General features: G+C 34.6%; 1 pseudogene; it reads left to right on the top strand.

Annotated features, from left to right (window-relative positions):
• Positions 1-10397: 10397 nt before the first annotated feature.
• On the top strand, positions 10398-17994 carry LOC111383432 (annotated as a pseudogene).
• Positions 17995-18820: the final 826 nt, after the last annotated feature.

Here is an 18820-nt window from a genome sequence, read left to right as displayed (position 1 = left end):
AGGGGGGAAAATTTTTTTTTTTTTTTTTTTTTTTTTTTTGAAAAATGAATGGTTGATAAAGAAGTAAAATTTTTCGATTTACATGTAATATTATTTTATCGAAGATTGTGTGGTTGAAAATAGGAAAGAGAAAAATGAAATGAATTAATGGAGGCCAAACGGGGGCTTACAATTCACTAGATAAACTATTGTAAATTTCTTTAATTGTGAGGCATGAATGCTGCTGTTTTTATATCTTTCATTTTCAAATTTAAGGCATGGAATGTAACCTAAACTCTTTGAAATGCTTTTAATTTCTTCAATTTATTTGCTACCCACATTTTTATAGAATTTAGGATTTACCTTTCATTCCTTCAAGTTATTCACTTCTTTGAACAAGAAAAGCTTTCAAAAGTAAAGAAACAAAAATATAAGAGATGAGCATTTCTTAAGTTTCGGGTGCCGTCGGAAAACAACATCCACCATCCAATTGAAAGTTTCAAATTAAGGTAGGTAGAGGTGGAAGTGTGTATTTCATTTTCAAATTATGATTTTTCAATAGAAATTTGAATGAATTGGTACCTTCGGGTACGGTGCTTCAGCACTACTATAGCTTGAATGAAATGGTACCTCCGAGTTCGGTGCTTTGACACTACTTAGTTTGAATGATCAGTCTCCAACTCCACGTGTTATGATAATCCTGTAGAAAATTGAATTTTGCTGAAATCCATCTACATGTGGCAGTATGAATCTACAGTTCAAAATTTCTAATTTGATAATGAAATGCACTGATGATATCTATTGAGTTTCAAACTTATGAGTTAATCCTCTTCCTACAAATTGATTGATTTTGCTTGGAAGTATGGATGCTGGTAGATGAAGATGCTATTATGTCATGGAGAAGCTAGTGATTTAACTTCTTTAATTAGATTATGAAAATGTTTACATGTACTTTTAAATAGATTTCTATGGACGTTGTATGTGAACTATTCTATGAAAACTTCTAAGTTATGTTTTCAAGTAGATATATGTTCTACAAATTATCTTTCGAATCATTGTTTACCAAAAAAAAAAAAGGTGGTTAGCGATTTAAATGTTGCTGTTTCTTAAAAATTTCAGCTTCTACATTGACTTTAAACATTTGTAACTCAAATATTGCCTAGAATTTTTATACAAGACCAGGTGTTTGATAGCCTCATAGGTTAGCTACTGAATAAACTTGGAATCGTGTCAATCCAATGTCGGTAGAATTTTATAGAGTAAACTGCACGAGATAGTGTTGCTGTTTTCCTGCTTTTACCATGATTTCAAAACTTCAAAACTCAAATCGTTTCTTGAAATTTTTGGATGAAACCCATTGCACTTGATAGTCTCATGGATTAGCTACTGAATAAATATAAAATCATGTAGTTTTGATGTCTGTAGAATTTTATATCCCATTTTAAGTGAATTGTACCAATTTACCTTCTAATCGAGTCACTATAGGGTTTTGAAAAATATTTTAATAACTCATATGTTACCGACGGAAGTTGATTTTTGGCTATATCATAAGGAGTTTCATACCTTACATTAAGATTTCATGAAGTTTCAGAGTCGATAGCTATGCAAACGTATTTATTTGAAAATTGCTGCTTGAGATAGAAAGTAAAACAGCAATACATATATATTTTTTCCATTTCTTGCCTTTAATGTTCACATCAACACTAGATATATATGCATGAAAATCATTCTAAAGATATTTTTTTCATTGTTTCTTTTAGTATTAAATTTTTGTAAAAACAAAAAGATAAATATAACTTTTTAAATTAAATCTTTATGCTTTTTGCTAAAAGTATAGTTAATAAAACAAAAATGTTATATAAATTTTAAGTTTCCTACTAAGATACAATCATTCGGGTGACGTTTCGATCTGTACGGTATCAAAGCACGAGTTTAGTCAATTCTATAGACTCATTTTTTAAATATATTATTTTAAGTATAAATAGGAAATTTAAACATGAGAAAAATGAAATATTTAAGGCACTCTATAATATCTTGCATCTATCAGTGGACCTCATCCTACGATCCAAGTATGTTTCGCTAAGCAAAGTTAAAATCTTTCTTACGAATAATGTTATGATTCTCTAGTTACATTTTTCTTTATGATACCTTATATGTAAAGATAAATGTATTTTAAAAAAATGAGTTTTTCAAAAGACATGTATTGGGCTAGAGCTTAAAGTTATGAATCGTAATTGACAAAGAAAAGTCAAAAATTCAAAGGAAAAGAACCATATTAGTCAATAGTAGATAGATATCTGAGCTTACCTAGATTTTGACGTAGACGAATTTGTAGACCTTGACGATTAATCACATACAAAACATGTACCAACATTGGCTAAACGCAAAGAATGAGGATTAGTGATTGACAAGCAATAGATCATTTACTAGAAACTCTTGCACTTTGTGAGAAACAAATAGCAAAGCTTATACAAGAAAAAATGCTATCCCAAAATTTTGGAAAGTGAACCTAAGGAACTTGATTTTGAGGTTTTCGCAATGCATGTATCCGTAACTGGGAGACTAAGATCGGTGATGTGATATATCTCCCACATGGGATCCGAATAGGTAGAGACCTCAGACGATGAAGTAGTACTATCAATCATGACCAATACTAGCAAAGAAGAAGAGGAAAACCCAGAGGAGGACCTAGAAGAAAACCAAGAGTGAAATGAGTAGAGATTACTCGTTTATTAAAAAAATTAATTATCAAATTTTTAGATGGCATAAACCCCTACCTTCGATCGAGCGTCTGGTCTACTAGTAGTTGAGGAATAACTTCATAAGTTAGAATGAAGTTTTCGACTCAAAGACTACATTGATGCCCAAAAGGTCCAATGTGCAGAGTTTATGTTTATCGCTGATGCAAGTCACTGGTGGGATTCGATGTTTCGAACTACGACCCCTGAGCAACAATTGACGTTAATGTAGGGAACAATTCAAATAGGAAGTGATGGGCAAGTATCTCCCTCAGTCTATAAGAGATTCAAAGAGAGCCAATTCCTTCAATTCAAATAGGGTAATATGTCCCGAATTGATTACGAGCGAAAGTTTGACCAACTCTCAAGGTATGCTCCATACCTAGTTGACACTGAAATTAAGAAGACTCAAAGGTTCGAGCAAGGGTTAAACCCATACCTAAACATGATTCTTATATCACATCATTTCACATCTAGTATTACTTATAATAAGTCGGAGAGTACACTAGAAGCATCCCATCAAGCAAAACGTTGAATGCAGATCAATTTGCTAGGTCAGTGAATCTTGAAATTGAGGGGAAAACATTATAAGTTGATTTGTATGTGATCTAGATGAAAGACTTTGATGTGATTTTGGACATGGATTGATTAGGATATAATTATGTAGCCATTCATTGTAGAGAAAGAGAATTGTGTTTTCAAAAACCCCGAGAAGAACAATTTTCTTTCCCTATAATAAAGACCAAACCCCATCTCCAACTGGTATCGATTTTACAAGTTGAGAAAATGTTGATAAAAACATCTAAAGGGTTTCTAGTTAACATCCCAAGAGAAAATAGGTAACAACAAAGATTGAGAATGTGTCAGTAGTACAAGAATTTATAAATGTGTTTTCAGAAGATCTACCTGGTATTTTACTAGGTAGACAAGTGAAATTCACAATAAATCGGGTTCATGGAGCGGCATCAGTACTGAAAGCTCCATACAGAATGGCTCCAAAGGAACTTTAGTAGTTGAAAAATAAGCTATAATAATTGCTAGATAATGGCTTTATTCAACCAAGTGTATCCCATGGGGAGCAAGAAAGATGGAAGTATGAGGATGTGTATTGACTATAGGGAGTTGAACCGTTTGACCTTCAATAATAGATATCCTCTCCTGAGAATTGAAAATTTGTTTGATCAATTGTAAGGAGTTAAAGTATTTTTCTAAAATCGATTTACGATCCGGATATCATCAATTGAAGGTTAAGGCAAGCGATATACCTATGACAGCTTCCAGAATGTATTTGGACAATATTACGAATTCACAATTATACCGTTCGGGTTGACAAATTCTCTGGCAATGTTCAAGGATCTAATGAATCATGTATTTTATTAGTATTTGGATCAATTTGTCATAGTCTTCATCGATAACACTTTGTTATACTCCAAGAGTAAAGATCAACATGAAGAATATCTTAGAATAGCACTAGTAATATTGCGCAAGGAAAAGTTATACGCCAAGTTTAAAAAGTGTGAATTTTGGTTTGAGCGAGTAGGATTCCTTGGTCATGTAATTAGTGCCCAAGGAATTGAAGTAGATCTAATGAAGGTGGAAGCAGTAACTAATTGGAAACACTGACTAACTCCGGTAAAGTTCAAAATTTTTTGGGACTGGCCAGGTACTATCAAAGATTTATAGAAGGATTCTTCAAAATAATTAGACCAACGACGCAATTTGTAACGCCCCGACCCCTAGTAGACCGGAACACTACTTACTTTACTTAGCTTAACCGGTGGTTTAATAACAAGTGTATACGTTTTAGCGGAAGCTTACATTTTCGGATAATAATTTAAATAACAATACCTCAAATACTTTAAAGAAAACCACTGAATCATTTTTCAAAACAACAAAATGTAATTCGCATTCTGCATTATTCAAAACTTTAAAGAAATAACATTGGAAAACATTTCATAAAAATAAATCCAAATCACTTATTCACCGGATTTTCATGGGCTCGTTGCATCACTCTCTGTAGAACCCCAAATAATTCTAGACACCTTAGTGGTACTAAGACATGAATATTGGATGACTAAAGTATACTTCAGATTTCTAGTCTCATTTGAGACCCATTTTCGACATAGGAAACATTCGATTTGGAAAATAATATCTAAATAAAAGTTGTAGTTCTTTGAGTTAGCATTCCAACACACATTGAAGTTATGATAGAAATACTAAAAGCTGTGCAGTGTTAACCGGACTACAACCGGTCGACAAAAACTACCTGAAATGAAAATTCTCATTTTTCTCTAGAATTTAAATATTTATTTTCATCAATTATTTTCTCAAAGGGCCACCCACGTTTTTGGCAATAAAAACCCCACTAAATTGAAGCATTTAACCTCAAACTTAAATGGCACTCTTGTTTTCTCTCAAATGAAATTTGACCCTTCATTTGCTCTAAGTTATGTGATATTTACCTATAAATAGAGACCTCATTTAACTCATTTTTTTCTCACACCAAAAGCAAGAGTTTTCACATACTAAAGAAATAGTTTCCAAGAGAGAAAAAGAGATGGAGGAAAACTATTTTTCCTAGAAGTTTAAGAAGTGTTTTCAAGCATCAATTCTCAACGGTTTTCAAACATCCAAGGAGTGCATTTCTTTCAACGTCCAAGTTTCCTCGAAGTCTTCAATCCAAGTTTTCAAAGTTTCAAAAGCATCAATCAAGGTAGGTAGAGGTGCAACGTGTTTAATCGTATTAAGTTATAAGTTTCGATTCATGTTAATGTTTGTATGTCAAATGGTACTCCGGTACGGCATACCCCTCTATGTTGAAAAAATGTTCGCATGTCAAATGGTGCCCTCGGGTAGCATACCCCTTCATGTCAAATGTTGCCTCCAGGTACGGTATGAAAAGTTATAAAGTTAATGTTTTGAAATGTATAGCTTGATCACAAATGCACCTATGACACCTATTGAGTTTTTCAACTCACGGGTTTAATCTCATCTCTACAGATTAAAGAAATTCTACCTCGGGCATGGATGGAGGAGAAGATAGAGTGTGATGCAACGAGCCCATGGAAATCCGGTGAATAAGTGATTCGGATTTATTTTTATGAAATGTTTTCCAATGTTATTTCTTTAAAATTTTGAATAACGCAGAATGCGAGAACAAGTTATGTTTTCTTCAAATAAATTACATTTGTTTGTTTTGAAAAATGATTCAGTGTTTTGTTTGAAATATTGTTATTTAAATTATTATCCGAAGATGTAAGCTTCCGCTAAAACGTATACACTTGTTACTAAATCACCGGTTAAGTTAAGTAAAGTAAGTAGCATTCTGGTCCACTAGGGGTCGGGGTGTTACAACATGGTATCAGAGCAAGGTTTAGCCGGTTCTGTAGATCAAGTATGTTTTTTTTTAAACACAAAAGGAAAATGAAAAGTTTAAGGTATTCCATGGCATCGTGCATCCATCCATCAATCTCATCCTATGGCCCAGGTATGTTCATATTTAAAGTTAATGATTATGTTTATGTGATGATACTTTGATATGATTTAGAGATGTGTTATTTAAAGATATGTAATGAACCCAAAAGCTAAGGGCTTAAAGGGAATTGCATGATATGAAAGTTTAAATATTTGCATGTTTTCTTTAAGTAAAGAAAAAGTATGATGTATGTGAAAATGCAACAGATATGGCTCGTACAACGGCTAGGGCATATAGAGAAGCATTGAACCGTAAAATTGCTATCCATTCCTGTGAAAACTATGTAACTGATTCGACCCGACCACTTAGCGAACATGTGTATGACATCTATGAGAGATGCATGACGACGGTTAATACTGGAATGGAGATCATGCATATTGAGACCATAAATAACCTCATACACTCCCTCCCACCTCAATGGGGAGATATGGGAGTCACGGTTAGGGACGAAATGTTAGAAGGCAACCCAAACCTGTTTGATTTTGAGAGGTATTGCCATGCCTTGATTGATTTGTGGGATGATGTAATCCATGAGGAGCCTGAGGAGGAACCTTTGACTGAAGAAGAAGATCCCAAAGAAGAACCTGAGGATTATTTAGAGAATGATCCTGAGCCTGAGTCACAGGTTGAGATGGACATAGAGTCCGGACCTGAGGCGGAAGACTCCTCTGAAGAAGAAGCTCCACCAAAGAAGATCTGTAGAACTTATAAGGATTAGATTTAAATCCTTGTAATAGCTTCCCTTATGTCAAGAAATAAAATACTATTTTCTTTGCTTTAGTATTCGAAGAATGAAACTAATAAGAATCATATGTTTGGCCCGCACAAACCAAAACTTGATAAGAGACCTCCTCCGAGCGGTTCAAGACCTAGGCAGGCAAAACCCGAACCAAGCTCAACCCCTACCGCTAGCTCCTAATGTTCCAAACCATGCTTCAGTGGTCGAGCAATTTCGAAGGCACAAGCCCCCTACCTTCAACGGAGCAGCTAATCCACTTGCAGCCGAAGAGTGGTTTAGCAAGTTGGAACGTATATTCCGATTGATAGGGTACACGGACGCTCAGAAAGTCCAGTGTGCTGAGTTCATGTTCTTCGGTAATCCAAGTCACTGGTGGGACTCAATGTCAAGGACAAGGACCCCTGAGCAACAAGCAGAATTGACTTGGGAGCAATTCAAAGGGGAAGTAATGGACAAGTACTTTCCCCAGTCCTTGAGGGATCACAAAGAAAGTGAATTTCTCCAATTCAAGTAAAAGACTATGTCCCTGACTGAGTATGAGAGGAAGTTTGATCAACTTTCAAGGTATGCCCCACATCTGGTGGATACGAAAGATAAGAAGGTATGAAGGTTTGAACAAGGGCTGAACTCGGGATATAATCATGATACTTATGTCCCATCGCTTCACCACATACCGTGAAATGCTGGAAAGAGCTCATGCTATTTGGTACCAGAAGACTAGCGCCGAACAACATGGTTAACCGTTCAATCAATCGGACAATGGTAACATGGGAAAGAGGAAATGGAATGGCCAGGACAAGGGAAAAGGCAAGTACAGAACAAGAAAGCTAATGGTAGAGCCAATGCCAGTAAAAGCATTGTGCCGGTTATTGCGCCCTGTTCTAAGTGTGGAAGGACACATCGTGGCGAGTGCTTACAAGGGAAAAATGTTTGTTTTCGATGTGGCAAGCCAGGACATATCATTAGGGATTGTCCCACACATACCCAAAAGAAGGATGATAACAGCAACCAGAACCAGAAAGGGAAAGCACGAGTTTTTGCATTGACTCAACATGATGCAGAAGAAAACTCTAATGCCATAGCAGGTACTCTATTGATAGCCAATACACCTGCTTATGTATTGTTTGATTCAGGAGCTACACACTCCTTTATTTCAACAACTTTTATGGCTAAATCTAGTATTACCTGTGATAAGTCGGAAGGTACAATAGAAGTTAGTATTCCTTCGGGCAACCCTTTGAATACTGATAGAATAGACAAGTCAGTAAGTATCGAAGTTGAGGGAAAACCAATGGACGCGAACCTATAAATGATAGAAATGAAGGATTTTGATGTAATACTAGGCATGGATTGGTTAGGTTGTAATTACGCCACCATCCGATGTAAGGAAATGGAAGTATCATTTCAGAAACCAGGAGAGGAACCATTTTCGTTCCTTGGAATGAAGATGAAACCCCTTATTCGACTAGTATCGGCTTTACAAGCTGAGAAGATGTTGAGAAAAGAAACATGTCAAGGATAACTAGTAAGTATCTCAGGAGGGAAACAAGAGACGATAAGGATTGAAGATGTACCAGTAGTACAGGAATTCGTAGATGTGTTTCCAAAAGATCTATATGATATTCCACTCGATAGACAAGTGGAATTCACCATAGACCTAATTTTCGGGGCGGCACCAGTATCTAAGGCTCCATACCGAATGGCCCCAAAGGAACTACAAGAATTAAAGAAGCAGTTGCAAGAACTCCTTGATATGGGCTTCATACGACCAAGCGTATCTCTATGGGGTGCGCCGGTGTTGCTTGTAAAGAAGAAAGATGGAAGCATGAGGATGTGCATCGATTATAGAGAGATAAATCGATTAACCATCAAGAATAAGTACCCACTCCCGAGGATCAAGGATCTGTTAGATCAATTGAAAGGAGCTAAGGTATTTTCCAAGATCGACTTACGATCGGGATACCATCAACTTACAAGGAATGGAGTAAAATTCCAATGGATGGAAAAATGTGAACAAAGTTTCCAAGAACTTAAACAGAAATTGATATCAGCACCTGTATTAACAATACCTGAAGGTACGGAAGGGTTTGTTATATACAGCGACGCATCCAAGCGAGGATTGGAATGTGTACTAATGCAGAATGGAAAAGTGATAGCCTATGTTTCAAGACAATTGAAAAAACATGAGCAGAACTACCCGACGCATGCTTTAGAACTTGCAGCGGTAGTACACGCTTTGAAGATATGGCGACACTACTTGTATGAATGGAAGTGTGATATCTACATAGATCACAAAAGTCTCAAGTATTTCTTCACACAGAAGGAATTGGATATGCGACAAAGACGATGGTTGAAATTGGTGAACGATTACGACTGCACTATTCACTACCATCCGGGTAAGGCTAATGTTGTGGCCAACGCTCTAAGTAGAAAATCAATGGGACAATTGATGTCACTACCCACCTCTCAAGTGGAGTTAGTCAAGGACTTGAAAAAGTTGCAGATCGAAGTGGTTACCATACTAGGACAAGTCACTGCTCGTCTAGCAGCTTTAATAATTCGACCTACTCTTAGAGATCGAATTATAGAAGAACAAAATAAAGACTCATTTTTGCAGAAGATTAAGAATGAAGTTGGTACCGATAAGAAAAAGGACTTTGGAATAACTGAGGATTAGGCACTGATATTTAGAGGAAGAATTTGAGTGCCCAAGGATGAAGTCTTGAGAAATCAGATATTAAAAGAAGCTCATTCCAACCCGTACACCGCGCATCCCAGTGGTACGAAAATGTATCGAGATCTTTGAGATACATTTTGGTGGAGAAATATGAAAAGAAGTATAAGGCTATACGTGCAGAAGTGCATGATATGTCAACAGGTTAAGGCAGAACACCAAAAACCAGCTGGATTGTTAAATCCAGTAGATATACCTGAATGGAAATGAAAAAATATCACGACGAACTTTGTGGTTGAATTCCCGAAGTCAGCAAGAGGAAATAATGCTATATGGGTAGTAGTGGATCGACTAATGAAGTCAGCTTATTTTCTTCCAGTGAAAATGACATTCAGTTTAGATCAATTGGCACAGTTGTACATTAAAGAGATTGTGAGATTACACGGTGTACCTGTATCCATTGTGTCTGACAGAGACCTAACGTTCACGTCCAAATTTTGAAAAAGTCTACAAGGAGCTATGGGAACGAAGCTGAACTTTAGTACAACATATCACCCTCAGTCCGATGGTCAGTCTGAAAGGACCATCCAAACTTTGGAAAATATGCTGAGAACATGTGTTTTGGATTTGGGAGGTAATTGGGAGTCATACTTACCTCTAGTAGAGCTCGCTCATAATAACAGTTTCCAAGCAACTATTGGAATGACACCATACGAAGCTCTCTATGGTAGAAGATGTAGATCCCATGTTCATTGGGATGAAGTTGGAGAGAAGAGACTTTTGGGATCAGAAATGGTTGAAAGGTCGATCGAGGTAATTGATAAGATCCATTCAAGAATAAAGGTAGTACAGGATCGACAAAAGAGCTATGCAATTATAAGGAGGAATGATTTAGAATTTCAAGTTGGGGATAAAGTGTTTCTGAAAGTAGCACCAATGAAAGGTGTAATTAGATTTGGAAAGAAAGGCAAGCTACGACCCCGGTATATCAGACCTTTCGAGATACTTGATAAAGTCGAAAATGTGGCTTACTGACTAGCTTTGCCACCTGAATTATCGGCAGTGCACAATGTGTTCCATATATTAATGATAAAGAAGTATGTACATGAGTCATGTAGTGAGTTATTAAACCTTGGACGTACAGAAAGATTTGTCGTACGAGAAACTACCGATTAAGATATTGAATCGAAAAGTGCATAAAATAAGGAATAAAGAGATTCAGTTGGTTAAGATACGGTAGAATCATCACGGCGTAGAAGAAGCCACTTGGGAAAAAGAAGAAGAAGTCAAAGACAAGTATCCAACCCTATTTGCCCAATCAGAAGGTAAATTTTGAAAACAAAATTTTAATTAAGGTGTGGGGGATGTAGAACCCCAAATAATTCTAGACACCTTAGTGGCACTAAAACATGAATATTGGATGACTAAAGTATATTTTAGATTTTTAGTCTCATTTGAGACACATTTTCGACATAGGAAACATTCGATTTGAAAAATGATATCTAAATAAAAGTTGTAGCTCTTTGAGTTAGCTTTCCAGTGCACTTTGAATTACCTCAATTGGATATCGGGAGAAGTTATGATAGAAATACTGAAAGTCGTGCAGTGTCAACCGGACTACAACCGGTCGACCAAAACTGTCTGAAATGAAAATTCTCGTTTTTCTCTAGAATTTAAATATTTATTTTCATCAATTATTTTCTCAAAGGGCCACCCACGTTTTTGGCAATAAAAATCCCCACTAAATTGAAGCATTTAACCTCAAACTTAAATGGCACCCATGTTTTCTCTCTTAAATGAAATTTGACCCTTCATTTGCTTGAAATTATGGGATATTTACCTATAAATAGAGACCTATAAATATCCCATAACTTAAAGGAAATGAAGGGTCAAATTTCATTTAAGAGAGAAAATATGGATGCCATTTAAGTTTGAGGTTAAATGCTTCAATTTAGTGGGTAATTTGGACCTTTCACACTAAAAAGTGACATTTTTTAGCATCTTTAGTGAAAATGGATTTTTTTTCTTTTTTCTTTTTTTTTTTTGTAGAGTTTCAAATTTAGTGACATTTATGAAAATTACGCTATAATCTATTGAGAAATTATGGTCTCAAGTAATTAGGTTTGGAAGAATTATAAAATAAGTAAAAAAAGTTGGGTAAAGTGTTATATAATGTAAAAATATAGGTGTTTTGTTATTTTTTTCAATTAGGGGTTTGCATGTTCAGCGATTTTTAATAGCATAATTATAAATTTAGTAAAAATTAGTGAGTAATTTGTAAATTTCAAACACAGCATGTAACGTATACCATGTATAAGAATTCAGTAGGTAATGATATCTGATATGTGAAGATCAACGTAAATCGATATTGGCCAGTACGCCAACTTGTGACAAAGTATGTTATTTGAGTTTATTTCTACTGTAGCCTCCGTTTGAGCCCCATTATTATTAATTACATTAAATTTAATTTTTTTCGCTCTCCTACTTTTAACCACAATCTTCAATAAAATAATATTACACGTAAATAAAAAACTTTTCAACCACTAATTATTTAAAAAAAAATACTTAATGGGGCTCAAATGGCCCCGTAATTTCCACATATGAGACATACCAGTTAGTACTGTCACGAGGCATGACACCCATAATACTAACTACTGCATCCATTTGATTATTGTCGTGGGACTGGAAAGATGATAAGGAAAAATAATTCCTTTCAAAAGAACATTTGAAACTGATTATCTAGAATGATGTTCCTGATAGTTCCTCCCAAACTCGAGTAGGTCATGTTATCTCTATCTACGATTTATAATATGTTTGAATTGATCAATTATTATGTTTAGCGGTTGTTTCACCATAAGTTTGTTATGCAAAGACATTTGGGATAGAGCCCAACTTTTGCTCTAAATGACTGAGATGAACCGTACTCTTCTATTCCCCTCCATGTTTCCAAGAAACTATCAGAAGAAGAAATTGCTACCATTGATAAAATCTTCAAGGAGGATGCAAATTCATTCTTCTTTTTTGTTCTTGAAATTATCAAGGGACTTTTTCGATGGAAACTCGTCTACTTTAGTGTTTAGTCTACCCTGACGATCATTTAGAAGGTAATTTATAGGCAGTTTTATTGATGGAACTTCCTTTAGCATCGAATCTTATAAATCAATTAGTTGAACCACTTGATTTAAAAGCTTGAACTCTCTGGTTTACATGTGTAAATTTTAAATCGTCAACAGGCTTCCTCATATGTAGATGAGGTTCTTTTTTCATCAAAGTTAAACACTTGCAAAATTTCATTAAAGGGGTAGTGGCGAAACATGAGGAATGTTTTCAGTATGCAGCTTACCCAATGCCTCACGAGTTTTATTCCATTTTTAACTTGATTGTGAGCTAAATTTCACAAGTAGTGAACATTTAATGTATTTATTAGTGTTGTTTCTATGGAAGTGGCAAGATGGTGAAAGACAATGAAATATTCATTATTTTAGCCTTTGGCATGGATTGAGAATAAATGATGGACGAAAGGGCAAAAGAGTCAAATCATGAAAAGAATGGACGAGTGGCACCACTGTGACAAAGGTGTGGTATAGCGGCGCCAAGGTGCCACACAAGAGCGAAGAGGGACAGAGTTGTGATGCCACGACGCCACACATACAGTCGTTGATTATCGTATGTAGGGACGACTTGGCTCATTTTGAAGCCCTTAAAAACCTTACGTTCAACACCAACGTGGAAGTTAACTATTATTTACAAGCTTTTGACATTTTTTAGGGGATTTCACAATTGAGGCGTAGAGAATATAACTAGAGATTGAAAAGCACAAATTAAGAGAAATATCAAGAGATTCAAGTTTTGAAGCATTGATTGGAGGAGGAAGAAGATCTTGGTGCAATATTAATTTCTTTTTCTACATCTTTCTTTAAAAATCTGGTAATGTATTTAACAACTTTTTGTTTTTCTTCCGTTATTATGAGTGATTAAATTGAATATTAGGGTGAATAATGTAACCATCTTAAGACCTTTTATGTCTTGTATTCAAAATTCTGGTTCTTTTATCTTTTATGTGTTGATTTTGTTATGAGTTTAAAGTATTGAATTACTTGATCACTAATTTGATGATTTTGTGAATCTTTTACGAATCGAAATGTGAGGTTAGGATTTTGACCATATAGTGAAATCCAGTAAATTGGTATGATGTGTACTCTATTGATCATTGTGATCATATATGAATTCTTAGAACCAATGTTTCGTTTAACTAAATTTGATTTGCATAGAGATATGTAATTAAATTAGTTAAATAGTCTCAATGAGAACTCATAAGGGGTAAATTGAATAAAATAGAAGAATTCAATTGAACGCCACATTGGATTTTGATTCTTGATTAAGACTTAAAGATGATCAATAGTTGAAGTTGCTCTTCCCTAATATTTTTTTATTATTTAACTTCTAAATCAATTTTTGTATGCATCGACATATTTTTACGTATTTAGATTAAAAATCACAAAATACAAATCTTTGTTTAGTTCGTTGAATAGTAGTTAAGAAAATAGATTAAGTGCTAAAGTATAATCCTTGTAGGAATGATAATCCGAACTCAAAGATCCATTATATTATTTGTTCGATATCATTCACTTTTGATAGAAAAACACAACATTTATCTAGCATGAAATAAGTTCAGCTCAAAGTGCTAGATGTAATATCTTTTATGAGAGCAATTTAAAGCGTTTTCATGTTTTTGTCTTTATAATATTCCTGGTTTTTTGGGTATAGCTTTTCTTAAAATTATATTTTCACAAACTCGTTTTCAATCTCACATTTTCTCCATAAAATAAATTTGTATGTGAACATGACTTTTCCCAATTCTATAATCTCACATTCTTCAAAAAACCTCATTTTTCACTTCAGATAATCTTCTTAAACAACACTCAATCGATTGTATATAACAAGAAAAGACTGACCTGGACACACTTCTTTTTTTTTTTAGATGTTACGATGTTCAGATATTGGACTTGTTTGAGTTTTGACCATCAATCCAGTTGTTATCAACCACCTATCTGATTTCAGTCCACGTGTCTTTGCGATTTAAATTTTTTATATAAACATTATTTCAGTTTCTAGACTGGAAGGATTTATTTCGAACTAGGAGCAGCTATATGAAGATCACAGTGAGGAATGAGGCATATAAATTTGAATTGTAATGTTATCAATCCCATTATCCAGGTTGTTTTATGCTGTATTTGTAGAATCATGTGAGAATTCTATTGTTACTGAATTGGCTACAACATTGTAGGCTGATCTTTGTAAGCTGGTGCATCCTTTGCTTGTCGACTACGATGAGTAGTAAAAGTAATAGACCCTAGCACCCTACATCTATTCTTCGAGAGTTGAATGTACCTAGTAGTCCAAGAAGTCTTCTTAGAGATGAAGATAAAATTTCCCTTGCTAATCTCCGCCAATCTATCCACTGATGGTGGCACTATCAACAAGGAGACATCTTGTGGACAGAAAACTATAGTCCACCTGTTGATTATGCTCTTGTTGGTTTTTTTGTTGATGTTAATACAACGTCTTATGTTATGATGGGATTTGTTTCACCAGATATTGGCTTTTTTTCTATCCCCCCCCCCCAATTTTTTGGTGTTTTCTATTTTTTATGTTCTCTTATTTCTTAAAAGTGTCAAGTCTTGCACATTTAGATACACTCTTCATCTCAATTTTATCTGTAAAGGGTGTAAAATTTGCAATGGACAATGTCATGATCTACTTTAGGGTACCAATCAAGGGAACTTTAAAAAATAAGAAAGAAATAACCGAGGCTATCATTAGACAAATTAGATGGACAGTAATTCTTACAACTTTGTTTAGTGGGATCAACTAAGAAAATTTGAAACCTAGTGATACTGGGCTTTGCTCAAGGCTTGGCACTAAGCAAGAGTATTAGGTTTTTGTTGAATTCATATTATCTCTTCTGCTTAAATCTATATCTTCACAGTATCATGCTACAATGCCTAATTTAAAAACATGCATGAAAATTCAATTTATTTCATGCTTCCTGATATGTTTTCTTGGAGGCTGATTGGTTTGAGGAATTCAAGAAGGAAAAAAAATGACTTAATTTAATTGATGCAGTTAAGGAGATGCATCTAGAAGACTAAACTATAAAATGATGAGAAACAATTATCTGTACTAGAATGTAAATATTTGAATATAACGAAGAGAGCAAGAAAATAATCAGAGCTGAACATTCGTGGATTTTTTCTTGTTTCATTTGTATCTTCCCTGAAGTGATACTATTTTAATTTTTGTTCTACTATAGTAGTGACAAAGATGTTCTATCTGGTATTTGCAAAAGTTCTAATTATAATTAGTTTCAATATAGCTATTATTGTATCAACCTATATGATTGTGACGTTATTCTGTTGCTGAGTTCACTTATTTTGTTTTTGAACATCTCTTGCAGGTCTTAAATCTCATACCATCACATTGTACGAATCAGGAAAACTCGATAATACTAGCATTGTAAATCTTTGCAGGGGGATACACTAGAGGGAACCAGATTTAAAGGAGAATTGCAAGAATTTGCCAATCATGCATTCAGTCTCCAGTGTATCCTAGAATGTCTAACATCAAGTGGTGTTGTTATTGATGAGGGGGCAACTTTGATAACTTATTATTATTATTATTATTATTATTATTATTATTATTATTATTATTATTATTATTTTGGTCAATATCTTACATTGCAAGTTTATATAGTCTATTTCTCCATGACTATGACATTATCACATACATGGTTCTGCTTCCTTATTGTTCTGTTTTGCCTGGACCCAAAGGCCCCATTCATTTTGGTCCTCCTTTTCATTCTTCTTTGACTCCCTGGATGAAATTGGTGCTGTAGATTGTCGACATTTTTCTGTAGTTTTAATAAAAGGTCATTGTTTGAGAATGCTTCCTACACCATTAGCTGGTTGCGAGAAATCCCTTGAGTGTTCTTGGGATGGATCTATAGTTGGAGGTTTGGAAGGGAAATTTGAAGGGATTTAGTTAAAGGACGCATACTCTTAAATTTGTTTAAATTCACTTCTCAAATACTTTGCACTACTGGTGTAACCTTTCAGTAGGTATGACCTCAATGATAGTGGAAAACTTGTTACTTTAGATGTTCCATTACCTTTGAAGAACTTGATGGTTCAACAACAAACATAGGAAAGGAACTGGGGTTATATACCGAGGGAACCTCAAAGTTGGATTCACTTTGACTAATATTTCAAACATCGGCATTGGATATATTTCAAACATCGGCATTTGTGGAGCATCGGCATTGGATATATTAGCTTACTGAGACTTTTTAAAGAACAAGAATCAGAAAACTTTTCAATTGGGGATGAGAAGTACGGCTAGGTTCCATTGAGTCCCAAATTATGTAAAGATATATGTATAAGATTGGTTAGTCTAGTTACTGCAAACAAAATTACTGATTGAGCGTCATGATTCAATGCAAGACTCGAGGAAAAAGTTGCGTGATTGACAACTGAAGACTTATATGCAAGTGGAAAATGGAACACACTTAAGGATCCTTCTTCTCCTATATCTGGGGCCTTAAGTGAGCACCGGAGGCTGAAACTTGCTCAACGACAGCGTTGCAGCACTAAAATTCTGAGCTTTGATGGTAATCTACTCAGGTGTGTTCTTAGTTCATCTCATGCTTTGTTTCGTTTGTATTCGTTATAAATCATGGTAATTTGTCTATTTTTGAAGATATTTATCATTTGTGATTTTCGAAATATCACTATTTTCCTTTACAATAGGAGGGCTAAAACATCTGAGAATGCCAAGGTACAGATGAGGTGCTTGAAATTACAACAGACAATTTTTGTTCAAACAATATAAATTTGTGGAGCATCAGCATCGGATATATTAGCTTATTAAGACTTTTTAAAGAACAAGAATCAGAAAAATTTTCAATTGATGGTGAGAAGTACGACTAGGTTCCATTGAGTCCCAAATTATGTAAAGATATATGTAGAAGACTGATTTATTTTTAGTTCCTGCAAACAAAATTACTGCCTGAGCAACATGATGCAATGTATGACTTGAGGAAAAAGTTACGTGATGTTTGTGCTGAGAGTAGGCAACTGGTCTGATTGCGAGACTTCTTTACCAGAAAGAGCAGCCAATGGATTCATCTTAGCAACTGAAGACTTATGCAAGTGGAAAATGGAATGCACTTAAGGATCATTCTTCTCTTATATCTGGGGCCTTAAATGAGCATTAGAGGCTGAAACTTGCTAAATGACAGCGTTGCAGCACTTAAATTCTGAGCTTTGATGGTAATATACTCAGGTGTGCTCTTAGTTCATCTCATCCTCTGTTTTGTCTGTATTCATTATAAATCATGGTAATTTGTCTATTTTCAAGATATTTATTATTTGTGATTTCGAAAATGGCACTATTTTTCCTTTACAAAAAGAGGGCTAAAACATCTTAGAACACCAAGGTACAGATGAGGTGCTTGAAATTACAACAGACTATTGTTTTTTAAACAAACCTTTATTGGTAGTAATTGATATGTTTGGCATTTTTGCCTAACTGACATAACAGAGAAATGAGTAAAGTTTTTTAAATAGACTATTGTTTTTTAAACAAACCTTTATTGCTAAAACATCTGCTAATTGCATTGTCACAGACAAATGGCATTTTTGCCTAATTGACATAACAGACTTCTATAGTGTCCAAACAAGAAATTGATTCAAAATAGTATTGCTGGCACTCTGTTTATGAAGGAAATAATGCACAGCATCACTTGTCAAAGAAGAATACAAAGTTCACTTTTTTTATTGGTAGTAATTGATATGTTTGGAATGATATTTACTAGTATGAGTTCCTATTGGAAAATGGAAGATTTAGGGAAATTGCATAGTTTATGTATTGACAAAATTATTCGATGAGGAAAGTAAGATATGGAGGCAGTGTGGTAGAGTGACAGGAATGTAAAATGTCATATTTTTCATTCCTTTACCTTATGCTTTGTCGATTAATTAACGCCTAAATGTACTAAGTACCCTTATATTTTGATTTAGGTCGCAAATGGATGATGATGGCATAAATCAGAACAAAAGAGCAAAAAAATGACTAAAGTGAAAGAAATCAAAAGTTGAAGGACTAAAATACAATTATGCAAAAGTTGAACCGGAAGGTCAAACGAACGAGTGACAGAT

The sequence above is a fragment of the Olea europaea genome, unplaced genomic scaffold (assembly GCF_002742605.1).
Source record: "Olea europaea var. sylvestris unplaced genomic scaffold, O_europaea_v1 scaffold269, whole genome shotgun sequence".
Taxonomy (NCBI): Eukaryota; Viridiplantae; Streptophyta; class Magnoliopsida; order Lamiales; family Oleaceae; genus Olea; species Olea europaea.
Note: the sequence above shows the minus strand (reverse complement) of the source record. Positions and strands in the feature narration are given on the sequence as shown.